Genomic DNA, 9610 nt, shown 5'->3' on the forward strand with positions numbered 1-9610 from the left:
TGCAGGTAATCAACAGTTAAATTAAGGTGGTATGGATTTGTCGATCATGGCTCATGTTGAAAGCAAACAGCACAACTCTGATTAAAATACATGTACAATATTAGCATATCCGAAATGAAAATCAAAACTATCGGAGTTCTTTATTAACTCAATGATTGAACATACATTGATGACCTCTTCTTAGTCTTGTTCTGCATCTTCTATCTCTTAATCCTCCGGAACTCCATGACGGTAGAGAACATTGGTGCATCTGCAGATAACTTGCAAACAGATCCTGTAAATCTTCTCAAGGAATATGAAGCTTAATTCTAAAACACTTTCGCACAAAATAAAGCAATTTCAAAAATAATATTTTTAGAGGTTATGAGACATTTAGTACTTCTAAGTCCTAACTAAATGACCATCTCAATAGCTGTTTGAAGAGTTAATGACATGCAAAAGCAACATACATTATAACATACAAAGGCATTATAGAAACCAAAATTTAATTCACTATTTTGTTTGTGGTCATAACATAATGTCTGTAGCTCTCTCTTTTTTTTTGGATTCAAGGAAACCTCATCTCCTGAAAAGCGCACTTTGTGGGCTCAGGTGAGTGAGTAAAACCCCGGCTGTTCCAGGCTCTTACAAGAGGTGCACGCCCTGACTCGAACTCGAGACCTGTTGTGCAGATTTCAAGCCCTTTGTCATCACGCTACGCTCCTTGGGGACCTATAGCTCTCTTTTGCTTCATAATTATGCACCACTTTGACTATAGGTGTCTGGAACTCTACCTGCACTTCTTACCTACAACCTATAGAAGAACAACAAATACAAATATGCAGTGATGCATGTGTGTAATACACAAAAGGTTGCCTGTTTGGAGTAGACATTTTCAATGTAGAGATAAATGCATGCTTCATTGTTGTCTTTTATTACTATTTACATGCTTTATGGATGTATTAAATTGCATAAAATCTTCCAGAGTAGCCTTTAACATATTTCTTTTTCAATATCTGGAAGGGAAAAAAAAAAAAAAAAAACTCCACTTCTAGGTCTACACAACCATGAAATAAAAAGACTTTACAGTATCTGCATCTTATGTCCATCTTCCACCTCGTACTTTATTATAGACCAATACAAAGGAATCCATCTCTATTATAATCATTAACTGAAAGTAATTTTAGCTTTTGCTCCTAAATTTGGAAGCATGAAACATGGAAATAAATAGAAAAAAGGAGTTTGTAAACTAGTAGACCTCACTGAACATTGCAGATAGTACTCAAAGTTGTAACGCCACAAAACAACCATAACATGTTTGAACTTCCAACATATTTGAGACCATAACGTAACAAAATATCACCAGTTCTGAGTTTATTCCACCATACCTATGTGTTGTTGCGTATACTAATAATTACAAAAGTCAAATCATTAAGAGTCATCTTAGGCTTAAGCCTTTTTTTCTCCCTGACACTGTTTCAGCTTCTATTCCCATCTTTCTATTGGTTCCAAGCATCTAAATCAATCGATATTTCTCCCATAGTCTCAAGATTTTGGAAAAGATTCAAGACACAAGTTTCAAAAAGAGGCTAAACCTTTGAAAGCTTTGAACCTAAAGAAAGATATTACATGCTAAGGGTTCATTTAGTAGTAATGTTGCCTTTTCTATTGGTGTTAGGTACAGTTGAGGCAGGTAGACGTGTATGGTAACATATGCTTCGGAAAGCCTTATGTCAAAACTGATTCAAATGACAAAACAACAAAAGCAGTAATCTAATCATTGACATGCAAATATTAGCGTAATTTATGAAAATCATCATTTTCTTTCATAAAGTAACAGCTAGAAGAACCAACAAAAGGTTTAATATGGAGCTTTACACTAGAAAAAACTTCAAAGGGATTTGTGGGTATCAAACTCAGTTGTCAGACAGGTTTGAGAGCATATTTAGGCTTAAAGTTCTTCTGAACACAATACAAAACAGCTCTAATTCAACAGTGGTATATTTAAAATAAAAACCTGCTGGTGTTACTAATTATACTTCAGTTACACGAGTAACTAGATTTTTAGGTGAGAAAGCTACTCCCATTTAGCATTTAGCCTAGCCTTTGTAGAAAATCAGTTAGTTCTTAAAAAGTGACTAATGCCTAAGGAAGATATCTCACAGCCATTCTTTCTAATCATGGTTTCAAAACTGTAACCCCTCTGTCCCTAGTTGCACAAATGATTTTAGAGAACTTTTTAATTTGACAACATCTGTTACCTCATAACTATCTCACAACTGAATCCTGTCCTTCACCCATAAAGCTCGCAACATTACTTTGAAGAAAAAAAACCCTACCATAGATGCCACACTTCAAATGCATAGTGACATATAGATAGCATTCATCAAGTCTAGTTAAACACAAAAGATACTAGAAAAATAGAGACCTTAATTTCCTAAACGTCTTGTAAGAATTAGACAAGCTCTTGGAACAAATTACCACAAGAACAAGTTCTAGGATCCCTCAAGGACAGGTCATGCTAATGAACACACACTCTCAGTCTTTAGTCTCCACAGTTTTAGTGTCATGGTAAGCTTCAACTTTAAAGCATTTCTCTCTTTTGTTTGTAGTGCCATGATTCTTTTCCTCATGGGCATAAGCGCTAGCTTTCACAAGGACAAATCATGCTAATATCTGACCCTCTACCTTTTTTCTTAACAGCTTTAATCTCATGTTAAGCTTTAACTTAAGAGTATTTCCCTCTTTTAGTTATAACACCAACATCTCCTTCTTCATGGGGATAAATTCTAACTCTTCATTGTTCTTCGTCTCAGGTCAAACATTTCAGTAAAGAAACAGTACTCTCATGATGGCGTGCAAGAGTTTACACAATTACTGCACACATCACTGTCATCAGAACCAGGTTTCTAAGGCCTCAATAATCAGCAATAGAGTTAAAACTTATCTCTTCCCAACTTTTAAAGCAGGTTACTACTCTATCATTCTAGTCTATAGATGAATGGTAAATGTGCAATCTTAGCTTTAGCATGTTTGATATTAACCATAAAAAAGGAGAGACAAATATAAAAATCTTAACAGCGGAGCAAATATCCTGCTTCTTTCACAAGTCAACAACGTCACAAAAGGCTTTACCCAATTATTGAGGAAATGGAGATACATAATTTTTTCTTTTTTAAGATACAATCAGTTAAAGACCAAAGAGCTTTACTTGTACCCATTGTCCTTGAAACTTAAAGGAGCTTTGCGGTTCTCTTTGAGCTTAGTTTTCATGCCAAAAAACACATATACCAATAACATATAAACTTTTGAATCAACTCTTGGTTTAAGTTACCTGATCAAAATCTCTCCCAAATTTCCAGTGAACTGTCCATCAATATACTCTTCAGTATTTCCCTGCTGCAAATCACATTCCATTAATAGTACAAAGCTCAGTAACAAAATCTGAAATTGCAAAAGGGATTCCTACAACCCAAAATAACGTAACGTAAAGAAATAAAATTTAATTTGAAAAAAAAAAAACATGCATGTTCAGAAGTAAGATAAGAAATTGAAAAGGAAAGGCAGTGCCTGGAGGTTCATGTACGAATCAACAGAAGCAAGAAAACCTGAAAGACAGACCAAGCAACCAATCAAAAGCATAAGGAGAAAAGGAGAGTAAGATATAAAAGGGAAACTAAAAAGAGGAACAGAGTTTATAACTTTCTCTCCCATTCGCCATTTAAACTTTGACAATAACAGTCTTTCCAGTCAAATTGTTCAAAAAGGGCTTAGGGTTAACTGGTACAGTCTGCATGCAAACATCCAGACACAGCAACCATCAACTATTACATTACATACGCTAAACTTTCAAAGCCATAATAATAATAATAATAACAATTAACGCAAGAACAAGAGCAAAGGGAACAGAGAGCAGAGAGAACTCACGGCCATGACGAAGGAAGAAGAAAGTCGAGTGTCAAGGGCTTGTTGATTTTGGGTCCAATTTTAATGACTCAAAACCCAAGGGCTTTTACTACATTTGGGTCGCAAATCGGTCACAAATCTTTTAAAATAAATAAATTATATTTTGTTTGCAAGAGATTATAATATCATAATTATTATTCTTAAATATGAGAATTATTAATAATTTTAAAATAGTGACCACAGTCATAATTTCAAATAATTGCTAGAAATATTAATTATCACCATTGATTTAACAACCCTATCATCTTTAATTTAAATAATGAAACAAGACTTTAAATCAAATTGTTAGTCAATTTAATGAGAAACTTAATTGATAATGGGGTAAAGATAAAGATTAGAGGTGATGTGTTTAAATACAAATGAAAGAGGTAAGAAATTAGATAGAAAGGTATGGATGAAAGAAAATAGAAATTTGGTGTAAATTTGAAAAGGCTGAAATTTGCAACCTCGTGATTTGGGAATGCAGATGCTTAGTAATTTGAAAAGGAGAAGGGAAAATTAGTAATTTTATATTTTAACAATTCACACATATCTTATTTGACTTCCAATATTCAATATTCAATATTCAATATTCAATAAAGCTTTTGGAAGTATTATTATAATTATTTTTTAAAGTTTTTTTTATTTATAAATATATCAAATTATTTTTTAAAACTAACATATTAAAATAATCTAAAAATTTAAAGTAAAAAAATTTAAAGTAAAAAAATTTAAAAAATTTTTTTTTTTTTTTTAAAAACACTTTTAAAACATAAAAATAAACAAGATCTATATAAAAATAAAATAATAAATAAATAAACGTGTGCTCAAAAAACAAGTAAGAACTAAGATCAGTGTTTCATCTTTTAAAACGAATATAAGTGATAAGATGTCTAAAAAAAACCGCGGCCAATTTGAATGCGTATCTTAAGTAACACCCGCAAATTCAAGAAATTTCTAAATAAATGCGTAGTGCCATTCCCATCTTCTATTAAGATTGTCGGAAAGCTTGAAGGAAAAAAGAAAAAGAAAAAGTAATTAAACATAAAAATAAAAATAAAAATAAAAATAAAATCATACATAAATTAAAATAGATCTTCACGCAGTGATCATTTTTTATTCAGTTTGATTTGTATAAAAAAAATAATTAAACTTGGTTTTTTATAAAAAAAAAAAACAAACTGAAATCGTTTAAACTGGTTTAGCTTAGTTTTTTCTGGTTTGGCTCGGTTTTTCTGATTTGGCTCGGTTTTTTTTGTTTGGATTCGGTTTGATTCAATTTTTTTGATTTCAAGCTTATAAAACTGAAACCGAACTGGTTGGTTTTTTAAAAATTCTAATCGATTTAATTGGTTTTTTTTTGTGATTCAATTTTTTCGATTATTCTTTTTATTTTTTTCGGTTTAATCAATTTTTTGATTTATTTACTTACCATAGTTAATAATAGCTTACACTCCAGAATACAATAATTGAGCATAACACCAATATACACCCGAAAACATAAAAAAATAATATAAAAATTGTAAAATAATATGTTAGGAAGGTAGAAATAGAAACTTTGTTTATTCTTTTTGTATTACTCCATGGAGAGTCATGAAAAAAAAAAGGGTAATAAATAATAGTTTTATTCTTGTATAAACTTCTTTGACCGAAAATTTAGAAATTGGAAATTTAAGATTTGAATTGAATTATTTTAATAAAATTCCAACAAATATTATTTTAATTCTAGTTTCACAAACATATTATGGAAATTGTCGAAACTGTAAAATAATATAATAATAATAATAAATGTATATAGAAACAGAAAAATACAAGCAGCAGACTTAAAATCTAATTCTTAATTAATTAAATATTAAAAAATATAATTGGAATTTTTTTAATTATAAATAAATTAAAAGATAATGAACTATGCCACCATTGATTAAACATGCTAGAAATAGTACATAAAGACACTTCTAATGACATGATAAGAGGAGAATTTTGGTTGTTGTGAGGCATAGCTTGAATCAACAAAGTTTTTGTTATTTAGTCAAATATTAAATTGCCCATAAGACCTAATAAAAAATAATTTTTTTTTTGTCAAAAGATAAAAAAATCTCACCAACACCTATTTTAAAATTTTTGCTTTAATATAAGAATATATTGGTCATTTTATGATCAAATACCAAAATTTTCCTCTTCTAACCTAATAATCACAAAAAATATTGTAAAATACAAAAATAACTTTTAATGCCATTTTTTATTTTTATGCTTTGAATGGTATTTTAAAAATTTCATTCTGCTTTTAAATTAAAACAAATTACCAATCAATTTAATAATAACTAATAAATCTTATAAAAAGATTTCAAAGCTATAATAGTTGTTTAAAATTTTTTTTTTAGTTGAAAGGGTAAATCCGTGAGAACATTGTTCTTGATGCCAATTTTATTTTTTCGCTTTTAAGAGTATTATAGCTGTTTTATTGTGTTTTCAAAATAATAAAAATTATTATTTATCTTTAATTAATTTAATAATAATTAATAAACCTTATAAAAGATTTCAAAACTCTCAGTAGCAAGTTTTAAGTTTTTAAATGAGAATAGTACAACCATGAAAACATTGTTCTATTAGCTCACACTGTGGACTGTTTCCCATCCTCTGTTAGCTTTTATTAACATAAATGCATATAAGATCGTACATATAAAGTTTAATCCAACTAAACCTTGAGCAGACTGCTGAAAAATAATAAATGTATAATACAATTACTTTGTTTGAGCTATTATTATTATTATTATTATTATTATTATTATTCTTAACTCGTTTACACCTATTCCAACTAATCTAATAATTGCAAAGCTAGGTTCTCGGTTTTTTCTTTTTTCATTTAAGACCGCAATTTTTTATACGTTCAGTTGTTATATTACAAAATTATAATTATATAAAAAACTAAGCTTTGGGGAGTTTTTACTATTCAATGTCCACTCTACCTCTCTCACAAATCACCATGAATTAGAATAGTTAATTTTTAAAAAATTTTAATTTAATCTTTAATTATTTTTTTTGGCATAATCAAATATTTTTGGACACAAATTAATATCCAATTATATTTATATTTTTAAAAATATTGAATTAAAAAATAAAAGATCAAAATGAAAAACACAGAAAAAATAGTGGCAACTTCAAATTTCATACAAAAATTTACTTTGCCCCCCCCCCTTTTTTTCAATTAATAGATGACCAATCCTATTAGTTTTTAAAAATTCAATTTTGGTACAAAAATTTATTTATCTTATTTTTCAATCCTTTTTTATGAGAAGAGAGGGAGATATACTAGATTCTATAGTAGAGATAGAAAATCACTTTTTACACCTATTCGACCATCAAAATTAATGATTTTGATATCAATGGGTTTCATTTGATAAATGAAATTTCATCCAGTGTTTTCCTTTCTTTATCCTTGCTTGATGAGGTAGATTTGATAATGGGAAGATTTGCGAGTCTAGATTGATTTTAGGTTTTAACTTGTTTTTTTAGGTTGTTTAAAGCCATAAATAGGTTTATTAATGTATTTATTGTGTTTTCTTAGTGTTTTGGGTCAAAATATATTTTTTAACAAAAAAACCGAAGCCTTGTTTTTCTTGTAATCTATTGTTAGATTCTGCAAACAATAGATGATGCATTATTTGCTTATTTATTTTTTAAAAAAAGAACAACAAGTCCTCCATTCCTTGAAAAATAAAAGAATGGAACAATGACCAGATGCGCAGGCTGGAGTGGAAGGTTCATGTGTCTGGGCTTTTTTTTTTAGAAGGTCTAGGCATGTTCAGCCATTAGGCATGCTGGACCATCAAGCCCACACGTCTGGGCTTTTTTTTTTGTTTTTACATTTTTAATTTTATATTAAGGTAAAAAAATCTAATAAAAAAATTCAGTAAACTCACTTGAGTCCATAACCTGAGTTGTAGGTTTGATGAGTTAATTCATAAAATTTGGATCAATCTAGTATTTTATTTTATGATTTTAAAAAAAAATTATTTGATTGAAATTTTTTAAGCGTTTATTTTATTTTGAATTTGTCTTTATAATGTGTGTGTATATATATATATATTTTTTTTTCTTTTCTTTGGAGTTGATTTTATCAGATTTTAACAGCATGGTTAAGCCATGAAATTCAGATCGATCAAATATATTATTTTCTCATTAAAAAAAAATATATGATGCTGAAATTTCTTTAAGCTTTTATTTTATTTAAATTGGTCTTCATGATATATTTTGTTTTGGGTTTTTTGTAGGATTAATTAGTTTCAATTTACTTTTTATATGGTTTTTTATCATTTTGAATTTTTTTTAAAATTCAATCCACATTATTATTGGTCACCCAGTTTATCATCTTATATGACATTGAAAAAACAAAATCATGTAATTTTCATATTGTTTATGTTTTTTTTTGTTAAATGATCCAAGTAGTGATAAAGAGGGTCAAAGAACTAATCTTATCTATATTGAGATTAGAGATTCATAAGAGTTTTTATTTCTTATGGTTTAGTATGAGACTAGTTTATTGACAATGTTCTCGTTACAGCTTGGGTCAAAAAAATTTTAACATAACAAAATAATATCTAGATTGTTGGAAATTTTTAAGAATTGTCATGAAACTTGATAAAATAATTCAAACTTTAAAAATTCTAACCCATCTATTTGCTAAGTCTGAATTTTTTATTAAATCATATGAGAATTGCCTTACATGATCTTTCTCACTTTATAGGTTTTTTTTTTTTAAATCAAATTAATAATGGATGATTAAATTAAATAAAAATTCTATATTAAATGATATAATTATAAAAAACAATTAGATAAAAACAGGCTAAAAATACTTTTATTATATGATAAAAATATAAAAATTAATTTATGATTAAGCTAATACTGAAAGGATAAAATTAAATAAAAAAATCCATATGAAAGGAAAAAAAAAATAAAAAAAATTGGAGTAAAAGACCTAAAAAATAATAAAAATCTCATATTAAAAAAATGGAAAATAGCCTAAGAGCTTGGGCTTTAAGGAGGAACACGTGACTGAACCATTTTTTATTTTTATTTTTTTCTTTCTTCTCTTGAAATGAAAAATCATAGACGATAGGTCGTCTATGAAATGAAATAAACTTTGCTTTCATTGCGAATGGAACACGCGACCTCAACTTCTCTCATGCTTTAACTACTGAGGAGCTACGACATCATATTGATAACAAAAAGATTAAGAAAATATATTAATTTTTTATTGTTCATATCATTAAGCTTGCTTCAATTGCGAACTGAACACACGACCTCAACATCTCCCACACATGTTCTAACGATTGAGCTACGATATGTTGTTGGCAATAAAATGAAAAATTTATTCATCATGTTTACATATTATTTATATGAATAGTGAAACTTTTTTTAGCTGTTTTTATAATTTAAACGTTGGTGCTCAAGGTTGAAGAATATTTTTTTTAACCATTTGACTCCTTCCCTCGTATTACTCTAGTCATACTGCAAGTTAATTTTTTATTTTTATAAAAAATATTAAAAAATTGTATGATTTAAGAGTGTTTGGTCTAGCTATAACGCTGAATCCAAAAACATCAAATATAACTGTAACATTATACCCAATAATAATATTTATATTATTTAATAATATTTATATTTTTAATATTATTTTGTTAAGTTA

General features: G+C 28.3%; 1 pseudogene; it reads right to left on the bottom strand.

Annotated features, from left to right (window-relative positions):
• LOC140956197 (probable small nuclear ribonucleoprotein F) lies at positions 1-3775 on the bottom strand (annotated as a pseudogene).
• Between the last annotated feature and the right edge of the window lie 5835 nt (positions 3776-9610).

Source organism: Populus alba, chromosome 12 (assembly GCF_005239225.2).
Source record: "Populus alba chromosome 12, ASM523922v2, whole genome shotgun sequence".
NCBI classification, from domain to species: domain Eukaryota; kingdom Viridiplantae; phylum Streptophyta; class Magnoliopsida; order Malpighiales; family Salicaceae; genus Populus; species Populus alba.